Source organism: Dermochelys coriacea, chromosome 1, assembly GCF_009764565.3.
Source record: "Dermochelys coriacea isolate rDerCor1 chromosome 1, rDerCor1.pri.v4, whole genome shotgun sequence".
Taxonomy (NCBI): Eukaryota; Metazoa; Chordata; order Testudines; family Dermochelyidae; genus Dermochelys; species Dermochelys coriacea.
Genome location: NC_050068.2, coordinates 175,313,482 through 175,331,838, shown reverse-complemented (window position 1 = coordinate 175,331,838; position 18,357 = coordinate 175,313,482).

Below are 18,357 nucleotides of genomic sequence, written 5' to 3'. Positions count from 1 at the left end.
AAATTGCAGAACTTGAATTCTAGGCACCTCAATTATCTGCTTTTCTTATTGCCCAACCCAAATTTATGACAGTGAAGATTTAAGTTTCATAGTTATTCATTCAGTAAGCAACAGTAATGCATGTCCAGTTGATGTGAGTTTGTCAGCACCATCCCATCAGTATCTGTGATTTGACTAGAATGTTATATGTTGTTGTCGTCATTTAATACTGATTAGCTTTGGATTGCAGCTAAAACAGTAATTTGTACACACATTTATGAACTTGTCTGGTAGGAGTTGAGACCAATAAATTATTTCACCAAGGACCTTCACAGAATTTGTGCACATGAGTTTTAGTGAAAGAGTGGCACATTAATCCATTTATTTCTTTTCCTTTTGACCTATTTAGAGACATTGAAAATGAATTAAAGAAATCATTAAAAACAAGAGGCAGAGCAAGCAGTACAGTTCATTTCTTAGACTTAAAGGGCTTTACAATCTAGTATCAAAGATAAACATACTGTACTCCACATATGAATCACATAATGTATGTGTTTTTTCTTTCATTATCTTGTACTATATTAAACATTAGAAACATGGCATTAGCAGGAAAAAAATTTCTGTTCTAATTCAATGACACACAATCCAGTATCCCTGAGGTAAGGTTAAACAGGAGCTTGTATAGGCAGAGTTGAAATTCAGACATTGCAGATATAATCCATCTCCCTGACGCATGCAGTGCTTCATTGTGAGCCTGCCAGACAGTCTGCTGAGATGAGAATGTCCCAGAATACCAAACTAGGGGGAGATGGAGTTTTGTTCATTGTTACTGTAATCTGTGAATATACATTTTAAGAGCCATATACAAAGCTATGGGTAGACAGAAATATAAATAGATGTAGTTACTAACACAGAAACAGAGGAAATAATAATAACATATCCTAGATGCCCACAGCTACCTGAAATAGTTAATCAGGGTAATTGCTTCCATTTATACCAATTTCTGGTGCAGATGCTGAGTCACCACTTCAGCTGTCTAGCAAAGCCCAGTGACTTGCCTGCCTCTACCAATGAATTCTGAACTTAAATGATAGAGAGTCTGAAAGAAAAGAGTGCACTGTCATCAGGAGGGGATAGATGCTGTACCACAGAAGAAAAACTGCTCCTTTGTATTTTCCAAGTGCTACCAGTGTTTCAATTACTATCCAGCTACTCCCACTCCTATATGCACATAATGTTCCAAATGAAAGAAAATCGTCAATTAAGCAATAGTCTAGGTAGTTAAGGCTCTACAATAAATAACCAGCTGCCAGTGTCTGAGGGGTTTTTTCTCCAGCAGGAGGCAAAGATGCATGACAGCATCAAGATAAATTTATTATTAATCACTAGAGTTTATATTTCACCTAGATTCCAAAATATTTCACAAATGTAGAACCCATTCCTTCAGGTTATTGACCACTTCCAGACAATGGCTGAGCACTTGCAGGATCAGGCCTTGTGCACAGGCAGACTCTCACCCATCACTAAAATGCAGTCCCTGCTATGGTGAAAAGCAACAGCTGATATACAGTGCACTGCAACATGACACAGCAGTTCAGACCAGGAAGTGACATATACTTTACCTTACCCAGGCAGAACTACAGGAGGAATTCAGGTAGACAGAAAGTACCTATATTGGAGTTTGTCCAGGACTACCTGTGATGGGAGTTAGTATTTGTTTGACTGCTATCATACACACATCAGGCTTCCCTTGGCTCTACTTACTTTCCTGAAAATACCCTAGTCCTCCATGCAGTCTCTAAACCCATCACCCCCAACATGAAGGTCTACTCACTACAGACTGGGTTCTACCTCCATGTGATCACCCTCTCCCAATCTAGCACATTGTGATATCCTAACCAAACTCGCCATCTGAACTCCTCTCAGTTTCAACTCGGTTTTTCCCCACACCACCTACTTTACTTTGGGAATTCTGCCTTCTGCAGTGACTCTTCCTTTACTTCCCTCCCATTTTCCAAGTGCTCCATTTGCTGGTTGCTTCAGACGTCTGGGGAAGGGTGTGTGTGACTGGATAGGACTGTTGGGGTAGCCTCTATGTGAGGTACTTCCTTGGCAACAGGGAACATGAAGAGAAGGACTGAGGTGAGTGCGAAGATCAGTGGCGTAAAGGAACAATCAGCCAACCATATTCCCTGCTTGCCAGCATCTGATTCCATGATGTTAGGACTTTGTACCCATCAGCAAAGCAGGGGAGGGCTGTCTGTTCTCTGCTGCCCCTCTTTGCTGCTTGTGCATTAATGTCCTCCCCTCAGCAGGGCGGTTCAGTGAGAGACACTAGAGTAGATGTGGGGATGCAATACTCATCTGTGACTGTTTAGGGACAGCTGCTTTAAAAGATGGGAGTATAAGCAGGTGGAAGGTTAGGAAGTGGGGGGATTGCAAGGTTCCTTTCATTCAGTTCCTCTGGAAAAGAACATTTTTGCAGGGAGGAGTGAAGATCATCATCATGGTGAAAGAAAGTAATGGGAAGAGAGAGAGAAAATTCTCTTCACCGCCAATAACTGTGCCCAGACATGGATTTCTTATGACCATAAGTGGTTTAAGATCTGTTTAATATCTTATCTGAAGAGAAGCGTCTCTGCAAACACAGTCCTTAAGCCCATGATGTTGAATACATGCAGTACCAAGTAAGAATGAAGAGCAGCACTTTCTGTCGCACTAGACACCTTAGATACCGCTAGATACCTCACTCTCCTGGCCTGATCATATTATGATCAAAGCACAAGTACCATTCAGCAAGCATTTATAGGCTCATATATCCACAGATGGAAGGAGCCACTGTGATAGGAATATACTTCAATAATTTTGTATATATTTCAGAGACTTGTTTGTTATTTTTAGTTCTGTTTTTGAAGAATAGGTTGGATTAAATAAGACCCAACTTGAACTTTTGCCTAAGTCTGAAAACAGAACCTCTTTAATAAATGGGGGAAAAAAACAAATTTATTTATTTATTATTTATTACAGGTCTCTAAAGTTGGTCTCACAGTTTTAGAAACCATGAAAATATAGGCCTAAATTATTTCCTAGAGGTAATCTGCGGCAGAACTGGGAATGGAATCCAGATCTCCTGGCTTCTAGCCCTATGCTTTAACTGCAAGACTGTCTGACTTCTCACATTAGACCATATTATTGAAGTTTAATAGTACAAGGGCTTTTTCTCAAATTGCATATATATTTGCATCTCTACACTTCCTGGCTTTGGCTAGATGTGGAAGGGCAAAAATATAACAAGAAAACCAGCTGAAACCAAGTAATATTGGAATTGCCTAAGAAAGCTTAACTTTTTTTTTTTTTGCAAGATTTCCATTTCAGTTTGCAAAGTAGTTCAGATAAGCATCCATACTTTTGGAGAGGCGATTGTTTTAGTTGGAATTTGACAAGCATAAATGGTATGCTAGATTTTTTTTTTAAGTTTTTCTTGGCTCTCCAAAAAAAGTTCTTTGTATTTTCTGTGGTTTTATTTCTTGGTTGAAGAAGAGGAAAAAAATATATAGCAATATTTATACTACTTTGCACAAGAAGATCTCAAAGTACTTTGTAACCATTAAGGACTAGTGGTGATCAAACCCTTCCAAATTTTGAAAATTTCAGTGAGAAAAGGGACACATCCTGCAAGAAAATCTACAAGAAAAATTACTCCCATTTTTTTGACCAGCTCTGTTAATGAAATAAACGTACCATCTTTCTAGTAAGGTAAATTTTATTCCTGTTCTACAGGTGGGAAACTGAGGCACAAAAAGGTTAAGACTTGAATTGTCCAAAGTGAGCACTGTCTTTAAATGGGATCATGAGTGCTCCACAAATTGGACCTGATGGCAAACTTTTCTTGTGTCCCTAAAGTTAAACCCATAAATTTAATGTTAAGGCCACAATCTTGCACTTAAGTGTGTGTCTAGTGAAACTATCCACAAGTATAATTAAAGTCAATAACATCAGTGCAAAAGAAAGTTATGGAGAAAAGTGTCCCTTTCATCCTCCATCCACAGTGATTGTGCTCACTCATGGGATCTCTTAAGAATACTGATGTGAGTAGAGATATGTACATGCTTCACTGTGTGCTGCAAATCAGGTCCTTAAATACCCACACAAGTGGCCTTAAGTTTGAGTAGCTGAGCATCCACAAATCTATATGAAGTAAATGACAGCTGTAGGCGCCTCTGAAAAGGAAGCCTTTATTTAAGTGACTAAATACATCTTTAGGTGCAAAAAGAAAAGGAGTACTTGTGGCACCTTAGAGACTAACACATTTATTAGAGCATAAGCTTTCGTGAGCTACAGCTCACTGCTCTAATAAATTTGTTAGTCTCTAAGGTGCCACAAGTACTCCTTTTCTTTTTGCAAATACAGACTAACACGGCTGCTACTATGAAACCTATCTTTAGGTGCCTAACTGAGGGCGTCCAGGCTTGAAAAGATTTGCACAGGTCTCTAAAGTTGGTCTCACAGTTTTAGAAACCATGAAAATATAGGCCTAAATTATTTCCTAGAGGTAATCTGCGGCAGAACTGGGAATGGAATCCAGATCTCCTGGCTTCTAGCCCTATGCTTTAACTGCAAGACTGTCTGACTTCTCACATTAGACCATATTATTGAAGTTTAATAGTACAAGGGCTTTTTCTCAAATTGGTAGTCCCACACTATTACCATATTGCTTGTCAGGAGGTGGAGAATCTATTGTGAACTCTTGGCAGTCTACTGATATGAACCAAGCTGCTGGCAGGATTGAGAAAGGTTTGGGCATACTGGCTCCTTAAGTAGCTGAGAGGCAGAAGTGGAAAGTGGTGGGATCAAAACACTGGGTAGTATGAAGTTCTTGTGACCAGTAAGCATGTATGAGTTGGGGGGGGGGGGGGAAATGGGGCTTAATAGGATATCCTTAAGGAACCGGTGGACTGATATAAGAAAAGCTAAGGAAGGCACTGTGCTTAGATATTCAACAGAGTATAACTTTTCTGTATTAGACTTTGTATCTATTGTTGTATGTTGGCATGAGGCATCCACATACCACATATTGGTAAAGTGTGTTTAAAAAAAATGATGCTTGTTTGTTGTGAAGGTGTAATCTGTGATATTTGTGTCTATTTTTTCTTTGCATTACCTTATGGGGAATGTGATACATGGTTCTACTCTGATTTTTTTTTTGAGGGTTTTTTTTCTGTACCCTGTTCAAATTATGTGCACATTTATTTCTTTGGTGAAAGATCTCGTATTGTAACTTTATGGGAATTCCCAGCTGTATTTTATCAAATAACCTGTATTGTGAGTTGGTTCAATATCGCTGTTGACCCTTGAGGAAAAAGGTCTGTTTATGATAGACTTCATGTAGCTGAATATTGGCTCTTCTGTGTGGGAAGAAACACTCTTCATCATACAAACAAGCTCTTCTGTGTGGGAAGACTCCAGCACCCATATAGAACATATAAGAGACAGAGCCATCCCTTGGGTACAGCAAATCGGGGCAACTGCCCCGGGCCCCAAATTTTTGGTGGGCCCTGTGCTTCGATAAAATTGTGGGGAGGTGAGGCAGGTGGGCAAACAGGGAGGTGAGCGGCAGGTGGGAGGGGGGGTGAGGAGGCGAGTGGCGGACACTAGTAGCCCCCTACCAGCACCTCCCCTCCCCCCAGCACCTCCTGCCTGCCAAGCAGTGCCTCCCCCTCCCTCTCAGTACCTACCGCCTGCCGTGGATCAGATGGTTTGGAATCAGGAGGCGCTGGGGAGGAGGGGAAAGGAGCAAGGGTGCAGCATGCTCAGGGGAGGGGGGAATTGGGCAGGGAAGAGACCGGGTGGTGGTAGGGCAAGGGTGGGAAGGGGCAGGAAGAGGCTGGGCAGAGGCAGAGTGGGAGCATAGCAGGGGTGGGAAGAAGCAAGGCAGGGCCTTGGGGAAGAGGTGGAATGGGGGGTGGGTCCTGGGCGGAGCAGGGTAGGAGCACCCCTTGGCAGATTAGAAACTCAGCGCCTATGTCCTGGGCTCCGCATCCCCCTAGGGACAGCCCTGATAAAATAACATGCTTTTTGCTCTGAAGAGGCAGCGCTAGAAAATTCTTTGGAGAATCAGGCTCCCCGGCTAAACTGGCAATACCCCTTCTAGTCAATGTCGTTCACTTTTGGAACTACAGCAGCCCACCTGCCCTCAGGACCTGTAACTGAGTTTGCAGGCACTTTGCATCACCACAACTGCTCCCCTAGAAGGATTTTCATTAGCAGGGTTTACTCAGGAATACACCAATGGTGAATTTTGCCCATAGTTTTAAAAACATTTTAGCATTCTCCTAGATGAAAGAACTCTAAAAATATAATGGTCTTATTAATAATAAACAGCATGTGAAAATGAAACCTAGACACTCAAATACACTACTATTTTTCCCATTACTCATGAGCTGGGTAAATAAGCAAAGAGAATGCTACCTTTACTTGTCAAAGGTCATAGGGAATTCTGCCATATGTTCTTGTGGAATATTTCATGCACAGTAATTGATATTACCGGAAAGTGCTAAATGATTTTTGCTTCCAATATATTGTTTGGTGTGCATACTGAATAACTCTAAGGCCAATGTAAATCTAAGAAATATTGCAGGAATGTAGCATCATCATACAGACGAGTTACAATAAATTCTTTCTTCAGAGTGAAGTTAATTGCTGAAACCATGTGCTTCTAGGGTGTGCGCCAAAGCACAATGAAGGCGGTTGGAAACTTTTTCCAGTGATTTCAGTGGGCTTTGGATCCTGGCCTTTGACTCTGTCTTTGTCAGCCTATTGCAAATACAAATTAAACAGATTTCAGAGATATCACTACGGATATTTTTGTGAAGCTCTTATAAACTCCAGTGCATTTCCTGCTTTTCACAAGGGGGCACGGTCATTGGTCAGCAGTTTTCAGGATGGGGCCAGTACAGCGAGGGAGTAATTTGCTCCCTCCTGATGAACTAGTGCCCTGCTTGTGGTAGTGTCTCTCACTCTTCTGGGTCAGCGCAACTCTGCACCTCCCCATACACATAGATACCATTCTCTAGCCCATAATGTGATACATTGACATTGCATTTATCTACTACCTACTTCATGTGCTGTATACACTCCTAAATGAAATGGAAAACAGGCCTGCCCTGTAAGATTTGTTGCCTACATCAATCTGCATGTTAAGTTTAAAAACTACCAAAACCCTCATTCTGTTTAGATTATTAATCAAAAATGCAGTATTAATGATCAGCAGGATTACTTACTAGATTATAATTGAAACTGACATTGTAATTTTAACTAGGACAGTGTCCAAAGGCCTGGATTTTTTTTATCACGAGAAGAATACAAATCTGCACAAACCCAACTAGAAGTAGTCTGTCTTTTTAATTATATAAATAAACATCTTGAATATAGTCTGTTGGGACTATTGCATAGATAGGTTATTTTAAAAGAGCTTAAAATCAAGTAGTAGTACAATTCCTGAAACACTTGTAGCTGATTCAAATTGGTGTGTATGTGTGGTCTCCAAGTGTCTCCCAATCCCACCCCCTTTTCATTTGCCTGCGGCCCAGCTTGGAAAAGTATCCATTCTGGACCAGATACCATCTATTTAGAGATTTCTAAAATTTTATTTTCCCTCTGAAGACCATGCAGGACTCCATTTACTAAGGTAGTCTCTCTTTTTACAGAGAGATGAAAAATAGTACCCATAAAACAATTAAACTCTCTAAAACATGTCTAAAATAGTCTGCAAAAAAAACCTATGTGCCACAAACAGAATATGTGAAAGCACAATGCACTCATACCAAGCGTATGATTATAAAACTACCAATCTCCACCATTATATATTATTTATATTGTCAAGTGCATGGGGAGTGGATCAGGACCTAGATCTATACATGGCTCTGCTACTGCATTGCTATGTAAGCCTGAGCAAGTCACTTCCCCTTTCTATGCCTCCATTTCCACTCCCAGCTTTTGCTGCTTCTATTTAGATTCTAAGATGTTCAGGGGGACTTTGTACCTACAATGGACCCTAATCTCTCTTGAGGCCTCTGTGGGTTACTCGTTTTTATTATATGTATTACAGTATTTCAACTTTGCCTTTTTTTGCTATGATCCCAGTCCTGCTTGTTCTTGCTCAGGCAAAACTGCCAGAGACCCAAACCTGCAACCTCTTCCCCCCCGCACCCCTTTTTTTAATGCATTAATTACCTCTTCACCCAGATGTGCTATTGAAAACTAATAGCTGCATGAAATCACAGTGGAGAGCGTGTCAGAGTGGTGGGGGGGAGGGGTGTGTGTGTGTGAGAGAGAGAGAGAGAATGCATGCATGCATGGATGCATGCTGCCTGGGGAAGTTATTTTAATAGAAACAAGGTTTGGGAAAGAATAGAAAGGCAAAGACAAAGCATCAGCCTAGCTGCTCTGTGGGTTTGAAGCAGCTGTTCTGTCACATGAGCCAACAGCAGCCAAGGATAGTTGACTCGGAGGAATTCTGTCATAATTATCCAGACTCATTATGAACCTCACCTGGTTTTAATTTAGTAATATCACTTACTGAATATTTTTCCATGATATGACTTATGTGTGGTGAGTGTAAGTACAGCAGGGATTAATGTAGGGGCATTTGACTTTCTCCACCTAATTTTCTTCCTCCTATTTTATGTGAAATTCCTGCAGACATACCAATCATAACCACATGAATACCAAAAGAATTTAGCATAATGTTTTTAAAATAAATGCCAAGAGAAGCAATAATGACTTGCTGCTTACTGTAAAGCGTTGCCAGCTTAATTATTTGTCCTACTCTGAAGGTTTACATGGGATTCTTGCCAAGATCTTAAGAAGCCTAGCAGCAATATAGTATGCACAACATACTTCATATAAAGAAAAGGAGGACTTGTGGCACCTTAGAGACTAACAAATTTATTTGAGCGTGAGCTATCGGATGCATCTGATGAAGTGAGCTGTAGCTCACAAAAGCTTATGCTCAAATAAAGGTGTTAGTCTCTAAGGTGCCACAAGTACTCCTTTTCTTTTTGCGAATAAAGACTAACATGGCTGCTACTCTGAATATTTCATATACTTACTCACTTTCTCTCTTACTTGTTTCTGTGAATCAGACCTCTCACTATATGCAAGATTTCTATGCACAATGCTCTGAAGCACATTACTTCCAAAAATGCTGATGGATCTTACTGTAGTAATAGTCTAGCTATATAATGAACTTCTCCGGAGCATAATATAAAACTGTGAGCTGTGCTTTTTTGCACTGCCAATTACATTATTTTATGTTTAAAATCAGATACTGACTGGCTTTTATTCAAACATTATTGGTGTTTTGGTTTTATATTTGACAATGAATTATTTTGGTGGCAGTCCTGTCAGCGGGAGAAGTACATTTTAGAATGGGAAAAGGAGCCAAATCAGTTTCTATACAAATATGACATTTATTAAACCTAAGAAAAGCAAACCAATTCAAAGCTAAAGCTGGCATCCCAGGCTCAATCCATCCTACTGTATCTAGGTACTGCAAGGGATTTGGGACATGGGGAGGGGGAGCTGCAGCACCAGTTTACGGAAAGAGGAGTTTAGATGAAGGGGCAGCTTTAACTAATGGATGTTCTGTTTTTTTTTAGAATACTGTTAGCCGTTTAATTTTTCCATTAACATAGTTTACGTAGTCTACTGGAGATGAGGTTTATCTGGGGGCCTACACTCTCGAGTAATAACTATGTGAGCAACATCTTTCCCATAAGGATGGGTTTTTCAACACTTTATAAGTCGTACATGACAAATGTCCACTCCAATGCTTCCAAGTGGTCTGCTGCCCTTAACTATTGGAATAAAGGGGAATTCAAGAAGCTGCTGTGTAGCCACAGTACACACCTTCAGATTTAACCCTTGCCTTATTCAGAATGAGGGGAGGAATCAAACCAAAGCAAGCCTCCTCCACCTTCGCTCCAAATACCAAAGAGACTCGACTCTCTTTTTTTGCTTCACGTTTGTGTTTTCAAATTAACTCTTTTTATTTGTGAAAAGGAGTCTCCTTAATAGTATTCCCTCTTTCCTACCAATGGCTATGAGCCTGATCCAAAGACTTCCATTGGCTTCAAGTGAGTTTTTATCAGGCCCAGTGAAAGAAGCCAGGTTACTGTGGGGCAAATTGTGGAGAGCTTACTCACACTGGTGAGCATACACTCACACAAGTAGTCCCATGGAAGATAATAGGACTACTCATGCAAGAAACTGCTCATCAGTGGGATTAAGGGGGATCTGGCCCTATGTATCTATCTTTCTCTAGCTGAGACACTTAATATGGCCATAGAATATACACACTTTATGGCAATGTGTGAACAGGTACAGAGAAGGGCTTCTGGATGATCCGAGGAAGGGAAAACCTGTCTTATGAAAGGAGACTCAAGGAGCTTGGCTTGTTTAGCCTAACCAAAAGAAGGGTGAGGGGAGATATGATTGCTCTCTATAAATATATCAGAGGGATAAATACCTGAGAGGGAGAGGAATTATTTAAGCTCAGTACCAATGTGGACACAAGAACAAATAGATATAAACTGTCCATCGGGAAGTTTAGACTTGAAATTAGATGAAGGTTTCCAACCATCGGAGGAATGAATTTCTGGAATAGCCTTCCAAGGGAAGCAGAGGGGTCAAAAGACCTATCTGGCTTCAAGATTAAACTCAATAAGTTTATGGATGAGATGGTATGATGGGATAACATGATTTTGGCAATTAAATGATCTTTAACTATTCATGGTAAATAGGCCCAGTGGCCTGTGATGGGATGTTAGATGATGTGGGATCTGAGTTACTACAGAAAATTCTTTCCTGGGTATCTGGCTGATGAATCTGGCACACATGCTCAGGGTTCAGCTGATCACCATATTTGGGGTCAGGAAGGAATTTTCCTCCAGGGCAGATTGGAAGAGGCCCTGGGAGTTTTTGACCTTCCTCTATAGCATGAGGCACGGGTCACTTGCTGGAGATTCTCTACAGCTTGAAGTCTTTAAACCATGATTTGAGGACTTCAGTAGTTAAAACATAGGTGAGAGGTTTATTGCAGGAGTGGGTGGGTGAGATTCTGTGGCCAGCATTGTGCAGGAGGTCAGACTAGATCATAATGGTCCCTTCTGACCTTAATATCTATGAGTCTATAAGCATAAACAAACAAAGATGTTGAGGGTGCTTAGCACTTGCCAGGATCAAGCCTATAGACTTCAATGGGAGCTGTAGATGCTTAGCACCTCCCAGAATGAGACCCCAATAATGTAGATATTTTCTTGTTGGGTTGAAGACATGCTGCTCCTCAACTCAAGTGCACATGAAGGCTTTATTAATTCTCCAAAAAGGAAAAACAAAAGCGGCTAAAGGAAAGAATACCAAAGACAATCACATTGCCAGAAAGTTTTTTATTTTAAGCACATGTTTCTGGAGGGGTGTGAACTTTAGGGGAGGTTCGTACAGCTAAAAGATCAGCATTAGGTCTATTTTCTATCTATGTACTGTTCAGTGGTTGCTATTAAAATCTTTACAATTGCTGTTTGCACATTATTTGTGTTACTGCTGTTTTAAGGCTGGGGAGTACTGCAGTAATATTAATTAAGCACAAGGAAAACTTGTAAAGATTTTAATAGTTACCACTGCACATGACTGACTCAGATTCATTCAACTAGTCCTTCAAAAACAATTCCCCAGTGCAATCAATTGCTATGGCAGGGGACTGCTGTAAAGAGCTGCAGTTTGTCCCTCTCCTTTTGGTACTACAACCTCTCTGGTACTGGCATTTCCTTTCATCAATTATTGCTTGCCCTAAAAAGCCTACAGACCAACTATTTAATATATGTATTTTAATCACAATGGAATTTCTGAAAAAAGAATATTGTAGAATAAGAGCAATACATATCATACAAATTAACCAGCCAAAATAGCAGACAATGCGGATATAAGTTAACAAAAAAATTTTTTGCAAAAATAGTCACACATCCCTCCACATTTCTCTCTCTCTGTAGATTGTGACTTTAAGAACAACCCTGAGCAACTGGTGATTTATAAACTGCTCCACCCCATGAATAACCCAGGAGGCATGATGACTCAAAGACCCCCTTCTGAGTCATAATTCCTTCCCTGCTTCCTCCTTGTAGAAAATGGGAAGGCTACTAACTTATTGCAAGTCCATAACAACAATGGATTAGAACACCCCCTCTCTCTGCCCACCCCTCCCTTCTACATAGGATCTGTGAGTAAGGAGGTGGAAATAAAGCTCCATCCACTCTTTGCCTGATTCCCATTCACCTGCTCTGAGAAAGGAGGGCAAGTGGGCAAGAGCTGCGCTGACTCCTACATACCTGGACCTAAGGAGTGAAATCTTGATCATAGTCAATGGCAGAACTTTCACTGACTCCATGATTTCAGTCAAGGATTCCACCCCCCTTAGTTTTAAAGACTTTAGCTAAGAGCAACAGCTCTCTGCTGTCACTGCTGTGAGACATGGAGAGTAATAAGGGATAGAAAACCCTGAATCTGCACTAGTGGGGAGCAGTGACTCTATGGCAGGCTTCTTTCTTCTCTGAGCCCGCAAGAACCCCTTTACAACACACGCATGTGGTTCACATTCTCCGGTCTGAGTGCAGTCACACTACAGGGCGTATTTCTGTGAGGCTAGCAGAAATACTACTACCCAGCAACAGCAGCATTAATTGCCAGTAAGACCTGTTCCTCTTGCTTGTGGGCAAAGGAGGGCAGAGGGGTGGGAGGAATGATCAGCAATAGCACAGCTCCCACAGGAGCTACTTGCATTGAAACCAGAGAAAGATGCACCTGCCTATGTCAGGCCTGAATTGGGTCCCTTATTCTTAATTGACTTTTGATGCAAGTATATAGATCTATCATATCTTTATCTTGTCTATTTTGGGGGTTTATACTGCCACCAATTGTTGTAGTATCTGAGCACCTTCCAAAAAAATCAATAGCAATTAGCAAAGTTCTCAGTGGGCCTCATGAAGTCTCAATGACCTTAGGGACATTTACACAAGAAAATAAATCTGAGACCATTCCCATGAACTATTGTGTGATATAACTTCAGGTGTTTCTTTAGATGGGGTTTTTAAAATAAATTATTATGAACAGATAACATGTCAGCTATTCCATCTGTCCCTTCATTTACCATCAGTAATTGGCTGGTTCCTTCTTCGAGTCATGACCCCTAAAGGTATGCCTTGAAGAGAGATTTCAAGAAAATACCAGCGTGATGGACACAGTCTAAGAACCTAAATAGGATTGAATGGGAGTGGCCTTCTGATCCAATTCAGGGAAGATGTTCTGTGCATTGTAATACTTGACATAAGTGGCAGCATGAAAGAATGCACAGAGATAACTGTGTGAGAGGCTGACAAATGGGACTGACATTATTGGAGGACTGGAGAAGGTGTAAGAGGTGATGTGATAATCAACCTGAAAGCCAGCGTACGGCCATATGGTTGAATACATTAGATTTCATGCCAGTTACCACTGGATTGTCACTGAAGACAATACAGCAGAAGACACCAAAACAAATTGATGATGTGAGTTTGTGTATCTTTTTTTTAACCCCACCCCTTTCCCTAAGAAAAAGCAGTGTTCATATATACACTTGATGTACTTTGCTTGGTAAGAGAGGATTTAAGGACAGTAGGCTAGTGACACAGGATCCTTTTGTTGAAATACTAGCTTTTAAAGCAAGATCTGGGAAAGTTATATGGGTTAAAAAAGGGGCATTCTTAGGATGTGTATTTTTAACCGATGGCCACTGCAGCAGAAGAGTGTATGGCAGCTTGTTGTATCTCATAATGACATCAAGGCATCTCTTGTGGCTGTAGCCTCCGATCTGCGAAGAGCAAGGTCATGAACAGATGTAACATAGGACTGTATAGGCTTCCATGGAATACTTTGCAGGATGTTTGGCCCTTTTTTAAATCAGTTTTTTGTGCCTGTGTTTCTCAAAATGTTCACAGCCTATATTGATAGTAAAAAGAAAAGGTGTACTTGTGGCACCTTAGAGACTAACAAATTTATTTGAGCATAAGCTTTCGTGAGCTACAGCTCACTTCATCGGCTACATCCGATGAAGCGAGTTGTAGCCCACGAAAGCTTATGCTCAAATAAATTTGTTAGTCTCTAAGGTGCCACAAGTACTCCTTTTCTTTTTGCGAATACAGACTAACATGGCTGCTACTCTGAAACCTGTCATTATATTGATAGTTGCTCTCCATTTAGGGCTGTCCTTGGCTGTGTCTTGGTAGTTATCAGTATTTATACCACATGAGCTGAGATTCTGCTTACGAGTGTCTTTGAAGCATTTATATTGTCCACTGTTTCTGCACCTTTGAGTTTCAGCTCACCATAGAGGACTTTTCTAGGGATTCTGTCATCACCTGTGCTGTTAACATGACCTGTCTTTCTAAGCTGAGCTTTGATAATCAGGGCCTCCGGGGTGGTTGTTTTTGCTCTTTCAAGGATGTTAACGTTTGACACTCTGTATTGACAGCAGACTTTCAGGATAGAGCAAAGACAGAACATGTGAAATTTTTTCAGTTGCTTGATGTGCCTGCAGTTAACTGTTTACATTTCAACCTGTAGAAAAGGGATACTATCACCACTGGATTGTATATCATCAGTTTTGTTGACAGTTAGATGGTATGCTGGTTGAGTATCCTATGGCAAAGTCTTCCAAAAGTCTGTCTTGCCTTTCATATTCTGAGTGATATTTTTAATCTAAGGAATAGTCACTTGAGATGGTGCTGCTAAGTATGTAAAGTGATTGACATTCTTCAGTTTTGTACCAGCAGTGGTGATGTTTGGCATGGTGGTAGTGGTTAGCAGAGGACTTCAGTTTTTTCCAGCTTGATGGTGAGTCCAAACTGTTTAGTTGCTTCTGGGTACCTGTCAAGGATAAGCTATAGGTTGCATGTTTGATTTCATTTTGTTTGATACCTCTTTGCACATCCTCAACAGTACGTAACTTGGCAATTTCTTCATGTATAGGGTGCTCTGTTCATCTAGCACCTGTGGGTTGACAGTAGAGGGATTGTTGAGTAGCTCAGTTAAGTGCTACAACTATTTTTCAGAGATGCTTCTTTTGTCATTATTTAAGGTCGATCCATCTGAATTATTTAGTGGAGCTGGCCCCAGTTTTGTTGGGCTATAAATGGCCTCCAGAGAGTCATAAAACAACTTTGTATTGTTAGTATCTACTTAATGCTGTACTTCTGCTTTCTTTTCCTACCAGTTATTCTGTAGAACATGAAACCATCTTTGAGCCAGGGCTTGCAGGCACTTGAATTTCTTTGATGTCGATTCTTTGTTCTTCTCCTTGAGGATCTTTTTGATTTCATCATCATTTTCATCAAACCATTCGTAGAGCCATCTTTTATTTTTGTCTAGAGTTTCTCTTGAGGCTTGAAGAATAGCTAATTTGAATGAATTCCACTTTTCAGGTGTATTATTGGGCGATCATGTAATGCTACCAATTTTTTTCTGTCAGTTTTTCCCTCAGATTTTCTTGATGAAATGGATCTCTCAACTTCGCTATGTTCAGTGTTTGGTTTTATTTGTTCAGCGTTGCTTTGTTGGGAGGCAAAAGAATGTAAAAGGCTCCGATCATCCTGTGGTCAAGTCCAACAATTTTGCTCCTCACATTTCTCTGCTGATCTTGAGGTCCCTGATGTCTCTTTTGCTGTCTGACATTGTCACATTGTCACCGGTGTTTTGACTTTGGGTGCATCCACAAAGTTTTATATTTTGTCAGATTGCCTGAAGATTGTTTTGGTAATGAGCTTTGGCTCAGCATACTTGCTAAGCAGGAGAAGACCATTCCTGTTCATTTTCCAACTCCATTGTTCTTTATTTCATCAGTCCAGGCCTCGCTGTCTTTTTCCTCCCCAACTCTGGCATTAAAGTCTGCCAGAAGTTGTCTTCATTGTGTATAGATTTGATTATGTCATCCAAATCAGAATCTAGCTGTTCTTTTATTTCCTTTGTCCTATTTGTTTTGTACAATTCGAGCATAAGCAGCAGAAGCGTGACACCAGGCAGTTAGCTGAGGAGGCCAGAAATATGAGTATGTATTTTTAATGGGAAGGTTGGGGGAGAAATTTAAAAGCTCATTGGATAGTAGTAATGCCCTTTTATTTAAGGGCTCCAATCCTCAACGCTTTAATTAGACCCTGTTCTTTCAGGTATGGATGTGAGTAATCCCATTGCTTTCAGTGGGTCTCATTTCCCTAGTTTTATGATGGTGTAACTATTGATTTTAGTGGAGTTACACTGAGACAAATAGTCTGACATAGTGAACAGTCAGTCACATTGGACTATAAATTTATTCACATATGTAAATGTGCAGATAATCAGAACTTTTGCTCTTTTTCAGGTGAACTTCCCATTTAGAATTTTGCTTCAATAAATGTAGCAGAATTTGTCCTATAGCCACAGATGTTTCAAATAAAATGGTAATCCTTTTCCTTTGCATCCTCCCCTACACTAAATTCCTTGTTTAGGATTTGGATTCAAATCTCTTAAACAGCTTCATACTTCACATTTATTATTATTATGAGGAGGAGGCATTGTGGTCTAGTGGATAGTGGACTGGGATTCAGGAGACCTTGACTCTGTTCCAAGATCTGTTTCTGTGTCTCAGTATTCCCATTTTACAGATGGGAAAACTAAAGACATTGACCACCCTTGTAAAGTGCTTTGTGACCTACTGATGAAAAGCACCATATAAGAGCTAGGTATTCTATTAATTATTATTATTTATTTTATTATGTTTGCATGGCAGTAGCAACCTAAGATCACAGTCAGAATTCTGCCCCCACAATAGCTACTCTATTGGGATTGTTACATTTGTAAAAGATTATGAAGGACACTTAAGGTCAGGCTTGAAATCCTTATTCACCCTGTTCAACTTCCACTCTCATCAGTATTCCATTAACATGAGTTACTTGAGTAATTGCATGAGGAAGGAGCCCAACAGTCTGTTCCTTAATGAAAACATTCTCATGTTCATACTCACATCCATTAATGCTAACAGAGATACAAGCATGCATCAATGGCAGAGCATATCCCCAAAAGTTCTGCTGGTAACTCTGACAATGCCAAAGTAAGAGACTTGTAGCAATGTACTTAGTGAAAATGATTGCTTACTGTGTTAGCTCAGCTGCTCCAATGCCAATAAAAAGTGGTCTTCCATCAGCTCCCGTAGGACTTTTAGATTGGCTCATTTGACATTTAAAATTTCCACTTTTGCTTGGTGGAAAAACTGGAGATCTGCCAGGATTTGATTAGATACTGGAGAGTCACAGGTCCCCTCGAATCTCCTGCTTTCTTTCGAGTAGTCTGAAGTGGGGCAACCACCAAAAACATAGATACGATTAGAGAATGGAAGTGTGCCTGGAGCTGTGTATGGAAACTCCAATAGCTTTTCTGCATTAGATTTCTAATAATGTTGCCTGTATGCCGAGACAGAAGTGATTTTACATCAGATCCTACATGGTGCTGAGCTCTCTCCTTTAAATGTAGGGCTTTTTTAAAATCATTCTGTCTCAAAGGAAGTGCAGGAAGTTTACAGGACTGTCTCTTTTGTTGTCAGATTTGGTGCTGCCTTTTACAGAGAAGAGACATACATGCTGTCCTTGCCTACAGAAAGTTCTCATTATTGTGTACCTTAATCTCAAATAAGTCATTTTAGATTGAAAGGGTACTGTTACTCCTTTGTGAATGGAAAATAATAAATGGAATTGAAGCAGAGAGAAAGAAAAGGTGGAAAGTATGGGAGGAAGGAGAGATGAAGGAAAAGGGGGGGGTGGGGAAGAGGGGTCACTTTCCTCTTCCATCTCTTATTTCCTTTCCCCCTTCCCTTTTCCTTAATCATATTTCACCTTCTATTTTCACCTTCCTTACAACAATATATAATTGGCCGAGTTTCCCCCCTCTTTAGTCTCATCCATCCCTTCTCATTCAGTCTCCTTTTCCTTCTCTTACCCTCGTCTGCCATCTCATTTATCACACCTTATTAGCTGTATTTATTCTTCTATACATATGTGTCAATTTTTTACTAATCTTACTGCAGAATCCATTGCTTCTGTCTGTCCATTAATCTGATTGTTCCCAATCACTGGTTTCAGATATCAGTACTAGTAATTCATGCTGTGCCACTAGTACTAAATTGACTGTTCTCCCATCATCGGGTGGTTCCCGCCAAAATCATATCTGTACATTAGTGTTGAAGTATATAACTCGTATCAGTGTGTCCATCAGAAACATCCAGTTTGACTATACTGGATGTTTGGATAGATACAAAATATGGAC